Raw genomic sequence first — 8,244 nt, 5'->3', positions numbered from 1 at the left:
ACTTCCTCTCTGGTAACCATCAATATGTTCTCTATAGCTAAGAGTCTGTTTCTTGGTTTCTCTCTCTCTTTAATGTTTATTTATTTATTTTGAGAGAGAGAGGGGGGAGAGAGAGAGAGAGAGAGAGAGAGAGAGAGAGAGAGCGCGAGCGAGTGCGGGAGGGGCAGAGAGAGAGGGAGAGAGAGAATACCAAGCAATCTCTAAACTGTCAGCCCAGAGTCTGACGCAGGGCTCAATCTCCCAAACTGCGAGATCATGACTTGAGCTGAAATCAAGAGTCGGATTCTTAACCGACTGAGCAATCCAGGCGCCCCTCTCCTTTTTATTTTTAAAATACATATTCTTTTGACATTGCTTATGTTTATTTTATACATTGTAAGTGTGGTTTTATTTTTTTTAATTAAGGTTTTATTTTAAAGGACTTGGCTTAAGCACAAAGTGAAAATTATCTTTGTTGCCATAAATTCAGTTCAAATTGATCTTAAATTTAGATTATGGAATATTACATGCCAGGCCCTAGAATTATCCAAATAATTCATTCATATTACAGTGTTAATTTTTAAAATGTATGAAAAAAAGCCCTGAAAAAAATCATACAACGTGAGCTAAATATTCAGTGTTACAAAGCATGGTTTTCTGAAGGAAACACAGCTTATTTCTTGTAAATTATCTTGAATCTCTTACCCTATCTGAGCAGTCAGTGGAGAAACATTGGACTGACTACCTGAGGAATCTTCCTCTCCCCATGTCCTTCTTTGGCCCTTCCTCATCCAAAGGGACTTTCTGTGGAGGACAGTGAGGGATGATTGAGGTTAAAAGTTGTTATGGACTAAATGTGTTCCCTTTTTGTATGTTGAAATCCTAGGCCCCAATGTGGTGCTTTTCAGAGGTGCAGCTTTGGAGGTGATTAGGTCTAGATGAGATCATGAAGCAGGGCCCTTATGATGAGATTAACACACTTAACAAGCAGACACAGAGAATTTGCTCTCTCTTTGCCATGTGAGGGTACAGCAAAAAGAAGGCAGCCATCCGCAAACCAGGAAGAGGGCCTTCACCAGACACAGGATCTGTCGGAAACTTGATCTTGGACTTCTCAGCTTCCAGAATTGTTAGAAACAAATGTTTATTGTTTAAACCACCCAGCATATGGTATTTTGTTATAGCAGCTTGAGCAGACTGAGACAAAGGCCCATCTCTGGGGAGGTGCTGCTAAATTCACATTCCTCCACATCTCCACAAAAGACAGACCACCTTCCAGATACAATAGAACTATCTCTTCACGTCTCTTCTTTCCCTTGTTTTCTGCCTTCATCAAACATTATGGTTATTTTCATAGTGGGGTTTAAATCCTACTCACATGTCGGGAGAACATTCTTAACTGTTGGTAGCAAGATCCCTTGAAGGGACAGCTTCTCTTTGTTCTTGGTGGAGGAGATGATTTAGTAAACCTGCTTTGGGATTCAAATTGAGCCCTCAGAAGCCTGCTCCGCCTGGATTTCAAGCATTTAGCAGGAAGGATTTTATTATAGGTTCAGGAACTTACTTTCTCGAGGAAAACTCTAGAAGGGGTTACAGGATGGATGGAGGACCCAGAAGGACAAATAAAAGCTCAGTTATTTTATTATAAAATGCCCATGATAACCTCCTTCTTTTTGCTCCGGTGTGAGAATGTTAAGAAAAGTCTCTGGCTTGATGTACAGGCTTGATGCCTCTGCATTCCTCTGGGGAGGTATTGAACAGAAGCTAAGATTTGGGTTCCGGGGAGTGCACGGATGCAGGAGCCAGAGGATGGCAGGACAGCTGGCATCCAGGCCATGTGCAGTTAATTCTGGCAAATGAATGAATGACAAAATCTAAGAAATACATAGCCTATTTTAGTAAAACTTCAAAGAAGTCTACAGAGACCTGGGTAGAATGTGAAGATAAAATGTAACATTAATGCGGCACAGACAGTCTCGTCCCCATGGTATGATGCTCCATTCCAAATTCGATCCTATTCCTCCAAGAGCACTCTTTGCTCCAGTCTGGACTGAAGATGATCCCTGATACGCTGTGGGAAAATACATGGCTAAGATTCTCTCCCAGAAGAAAACTGATCATTTCAGGATATGAGCTGTCCTTGCACTGATTTAATACTTGGTACCACACTATGACTCCCCCAGAACAATGAGGAAGTAATAGCAGCTACTAAAAGGCCCTAACAAAGGGATCCTTCTTAGAATAAAGTACTTATGTAAAAGACAAAACACTGCCTCTATCCCAGGTGACAGGATCTGTTTGTAATTTCCCCAAAACACAGTTTTCAAGCTACCAAAAAAAAAAAGTTTAGGTGCCATTGTCTCTGCTCACCTTTATATTTCATATAACCATTAGCTGTTAAAATTTGAGAAGAAAAAAGAGTTGAAATGACATAAAATGCATTTGATGCATATAACAGATATATGATTCAACTTAACATGTATCTTAGAATTTGAATAATTGTGTCTGTTTATAACCTCTAGAATTAAATGAACTGTTACATTCTCAACAAACATTAAAAAAGTCAAATCTGTTGACAGTTTGTGACTATGCAGTAAGCAATGTATACTAAAATTTGTTTTTATTAGCTTAGTGTACATTAAAAAATTTTTTAATGTTTATTTATTTTTGAGAGAGAGAGAGAGAGAGAGAGAGAGCATGAGTGGGGGAAGAGCAGAGAGAGAGGAAGACTCAATCCCAAGCAGGCTCCAGGCTCTGAGCTGTCAACACAGAGCCCGATGTGGGGCTCAAACTCACAAACCACAAGATCACAACCTGAGCCAAAGCCAGACGAGTCAAACATTTTCAGCTCCCCAAAATTCTAATGCTTAATTTCCTTCTTTAAAAGGAGAAATTTTATTTCCAAATATCCTGGCCATTGACTTAGTAGGGTTTCTGCTTGTAACAATCTTTTATGTCATTTCAAACACAATACAACCAGGTTCTAAAATTCTTCATGCTAAATGCTAAAGTACAGCTATTAAATGACAAAAATTTGAAATAGCTCTTATCCTAAAAGATGATTAAAAAAAAATCAACAAATACATCCATACAATCCACACAATGATACAGGAGTATGCAATCAAATAAGGGCATGATACATAGTTCTCTCTATTAAAATAAAAATAAATCACAAAATAAAAAAGTGGCCTACAAAGCACATGAATAGTAACCTAGTGGTGTTAAAGGTATGTAGCCACACACACACAAAAACTGAAAAGATGTACATTAAACTTTTTTACATTAAATATTTTTATTGGTAATTACTTGGCAATTTCTTTCCTCATACTTTCAGTTTTCTAGTTTAAACAGGTATACTTAGATCTTAATAAAAATATAGCTCTTTTGAGTTAAAGTTAAATGTAAAAGTTAATAAGTATATAAAATCAAAGTGGAGAATCATAATCACTTGCAGGTTCATTGTAAATGTGTATGTCCAAAATACTGTTTTAAGTTACAGATTGCTCAATGCTTAATTGAGTCTTTCATTTCCAGAGAGTATTAGTTTGTTTAAAGGATATTCAACCACCTTATCCTCCCCATATTTTATATTTTATTCTTGAATCTGACAAATTGTGCCTCCTGCCACCTCAACCTAAAACTAGCACCAGTTTCATTACCTTTCTTGTTAAATAAAATGGAATGACTTTGTTTCTGCTCATAGAACCTAAGTTTCATGAGGTCTAGAACTTGGCTTTTTTCACCTTGGTGACATGCATGGTTTAAAGCATGCGTCCAGCAAAAATTTGATAACATCTAACCGTCAAACTTTTTCACTTCCATTAGCTTACTTCAGTCCCCCACGTGTTTCCTGTTGATGTCCTGCACTGAGCTATTGCTTTCTTATCTTACCCATACTATGAATCCTGTTGCTGATTTTGACACAAAAACGTGTTCATGATTTAGATGCATGAACCACACAGAACTGTGTGTTATTCACTTGTGTGTTGACTTGTTTCTTGGCTTCATTGTACTTCATATCTTCGGGTGTTCACACTCAACATATTCACCTTTTTATATTATTGTATCTTTATTAACAAAGATGCTTCAAACGCTTTTGAAAATGAGAAAATTGGAGAAGGAAGAGTGGCAGCACACAAAGTAGAGAGTGGCTTTGATATGTGTTGGTTATAATTAGAGTGACTGTATAAGTTATTGCTCCAACCATGGCATTTTTGAGAATGAAATGGAGAGTGCATATTAATTACATGAGAACAAGACTGCCGCTTCAGGCAAGAGAAGATGTCATTCTAATTGTAATAACTTTGTGATTTGACAAGATAAAAGAAATGTTAATATAAAAATAATAATCAGTCATAAGGTATTTGCTTCTCTAGTCCTGCTTCACCATTGGAATGATGACAGAGAACATGACCAGCTCTCTAACCCACGTTCTCTGTGCATGTGTCATTACCCACCTTTTTTTCCTCTCCGGCCACATGGAATATTTTTTGCATGAAGTACATAGGTACAAGGGTATCATTCTATCCATGAAGTACAGATTTTTCATTCTGAATTGTAATTTGCTAAATTCTCCTGTGAATTTGTAAAATTAAAGCAAAAGCTGAGATTCTCAGTATATTCTAGCTTTGTGTCTCAGAATTCTCCTTAAAGCAATGAACATAGAGAAAACTATGTACTTAAAGTCTAAAGATAAAAGGCAAAAATATCGGAGGGAGGACAGAGAAGTTAGCATAATATTTCAAAAAAATTATTCTGCCCAAATGCAAAGCCTTCACAACTGGGTTCATCCCAGCTTATCCAGTGTCTTTACTTGCCATTCTCTTGCTCAGTGACATTTTGCCTCTACAAAACTGAACCTGGCCAGCTTTCTTAGTTCTCAGGGTTTTTTTCTCCATGTCTTTGTGCAAGTGGGCTCCTTCACCATGCTTTTGTCCAGAACTTCTTCTTGAGAACACAGCAGAATCAGAGTGCCTGGGTGGCTCAGTCGGTTAAGTGTCGGACTTCGGCTCAGGTCATGATCTCACGGTTCGTGGGTTCGACTTCTGCGTCAGGCTCTGTGAGACTGGAACCTGTTTCAGATTGTCTCCATCTCTCTGCCCCTCCTCTGTTCATGCTCTATCTCTCTGTATCTCTCAAATATAAAATAAAAATTTAACAAGAAAGAAAGAAAGAAAGAAAGAAAGAAAGAAAGAAAGAAAGGAAGGAAAACACAGCAGGATCTAACATTCCTTCCGTCAGGTTCTTAAAGCACCTTGTACTCTGGCTTGAAAGTCTTGCATGTCTCCCTGGTTAGACTCCTGGCTTCCTTTTACATTTCTTACTTTCAATTTTCCTTTGTCTCAATTCTTTCCCTCAAAAAAAATACATTAATTTTGTTTTATTATTATAGAAGCAATGTATGTGTGTTCTAACAATTTGATCTAACAATTCTATAAAAAAATTAAGTGCTTTTCTTTACTCCAATCTCAACTCCTTAAGGTACCAAGTTTAACAATTTGATAAGTATCCTTAGACATGTTTCTATTATATATATTATATATGCATACACATAGTGTATATATAACTGTTGAGTTTCCTTTTTCTCTTGATATATAATGGACATCTCTAGAAAATAAACGTGTCAGATCCAATTCATTCCATTACGGAATATTCCACAGTCTCACAATGTTTTCAAGTATCTTAGGAAACCTATATGAGGTAACACATATCATTATATTTGAAATTACCTGGCACAAAGCAAATTCTCAGTAATTTTAGCTGTCATTCAGAACAATATAAGGAGCAACATTTCAAATTTTTGCCCTTAAAGTATCTCTAAAATCTGTTCCCTTTTCGGCATTGCTACCATGACCTCCAATTTTATTAGGAAAGTTTATAAAAATCCTCACATACTAAATATATGAGCTCTTAGTGAAATGAGCTCTTAGTGAAATAAGATGACAAACAGCTTAGGCTTTTCCATTGTAGAAGTGTTTATATTTTCTTGTATTAAAATAAAGCCAGTTATGGTTTTGCTTTACAGTTGTGTCTTATTGTATTGTAGTAGTTTTAAATCAAAACAAATTTTTTTTATTCTCTTACAACTGATAGGTGGGGGTCTCGGCTCTTGCCTTGAATGTACAGAAGTTTATGGTGGCTTCTATCGTTAACAGTAAAAATAACACTATGTGACTTCCGAGCTAGGTCAGAAAAAGCCATTCAGCTTTCACCTGCTTCTCTTGGGATACTTGCTCTGAGATAATCCAGCCACCACATGAGAAGGCTGCCTACTCCGACTCTACCAATTTGGAACAAAAGAATATTACAGACAATTGTTGTATGCTGAGGGACAAAGCATGATGTAAAAAGGGGGATATAAAAAAGGAAGTGAATAAAGACAATATGGCAACAGTGGTTGCCTCTGGCTGTCGACATTATAAATCATATTTTCTAGCCCTTAAAATTATATTGGACTTTCCAAAATATTTATTTAAAATTTGTATTTCTATTATTGTTAAAAGCAAAGTAAGCCAATAAGAAAAGGGAAAATAAATGATGTTATTCTACATAAGTGTAAACCTTAATATAATATTGTTACTTATGGTCGGGCAGAGCACCTGGGTAACTCAGTTGGTTAAACATCCAACTCTTGATTTAGGCTCAGGTCATAATCTCATCGTTCATAAGTTCAAGCCTCCAGTAGAGCTCTGTGCTGACAGTGAGGAGCCTGCTTGGGATTCTCTCTCTCTCCTTCTCTCTCTGCCCCTCCTCTGCTCTCTCTGTCTCCCTCTGTCTCTCTCTCTCTCCCTCAAAATAAATTAAAAAATACATACATACATACATACATACATACGCAAGCTTCCCTTTGCTGTTCTCAAAATATATAGGTATTAACTAAAAATAAAGCAAAATTTAAAAAACTGAGGATAGGTTAACTAATTACATTTATTATTTCTATCTAAAGAATAGACATTAAACTTACTCATTGAAACTTCTTTGTGGAAACTATTGACTGAATGAAATGTTTTTAAATGAATGAGTGATTGGGGCGCCTGGGTGGCTCAGTCGGTTAAGTGGCCGACTTCGGCTCAGGTCATGATCCCGTGGTCCGTGAGTTCAAGCCCCCCGTCGGGCTCTGTGCTGACAGCTCAGAGCCTGGAGCCTGTTTCCGATTCTGTGTCTCCCTCTCTCTCTCTGACCCTCCCCGGTTCATGCTCTGTCTCTCTCTGTCTCAAAAATAAATAAACGTTAAAAAAATTATTAAAAAAATTAATAAAAAAATGAATGAGTGATTGCTGATCCACAAGTAATATCACTGATCCACAAGTAATACAATAACCAGAGGTGATTTATCGCATGCCGGATTTTAACGAATGATAAAATGAGCTGTATGGTATAAAATAAATTAGAGTATGTCATACAAAAGTCAGATACCAGGTCTATAAGTTAACATGCTGCATTTAAAACCAAAAGTATTGGGGAGCCTGGGTGGCGCAGTCGTTTAAGCGTCCGACTTCAGCCAGGTCACGATCTGGCGGTCTGTGAGTTCGAGCCCCGCGTCGGGCTCTGGGCTGATGGCTCAGAGTCTGGAGCCTATTTCTGATTCTGTGTCTCCCTCTCTCTCTGCCCCTCGCCCGCTCATGCTCTGTCTCTCTCTGTCCCAAAAATAAATAAACGTTGAAAAAAAATTAAAAAAAAAATAAAATAAAACCAAAAGTATTTACAGGAGTCAGTTGACACCACACACACAAATGCACACAAAGATGCGAAGCTGTTTTCTTCTTACCCTGTTCCATTTGAAACATTCTCAGACTTCATTTTTTTCTTCAGAAAAACTTCATTTTTATTTTATGATTTAAGCAATATGAATACAATCATGTTATTAAATAATGACCATAAACATATAACTATTCAAATTGTATATACAAACCAGTGAGAGGTGATATCACTGCATTAGGTATTTCTTAGTAAAATGATTGGCAATGTTAACTCATATGTCAGAAGGAAAAGTTTAATGCTGATTTATTCAAATAAATAATGTTAATACATTGTTCTTTCAAACAGTGTTAAGAAAGGAAAAAAAAAAGTGCTGAGTGAGAATTATGTTGTTGTTATTGCTACAGTGCTGCTGTTGTTTACAATGCTGGTTATTACAGAGCCTCACTACCTCGTCAAGTATCAAAGGAGGCAGAAGAAATTTATCAATTTTGTGGATATAAAATTTCCCAATTCATACACTATGCTGATATTGGAGAAAGAGTAGAATCCTAGGATTCCATAATC

This window comes from Felis catus, chromosome A2 (assembly GCF_018350175.1).
Source record: "Felis catus isolate Fca126 chromosome A2, F.catus_Fca126_mat1.0, whole genome shotgun sequence".
NCBI lineage: Eukaryota > Metazoa > Chordata > Mammalia > Carnivora > Felidae > Felis > Felis catus.
The sequence above is the reverse complement of the archived record's forward strand: the minus strand, read 5'-3'. Positions refer to the sequence as shown.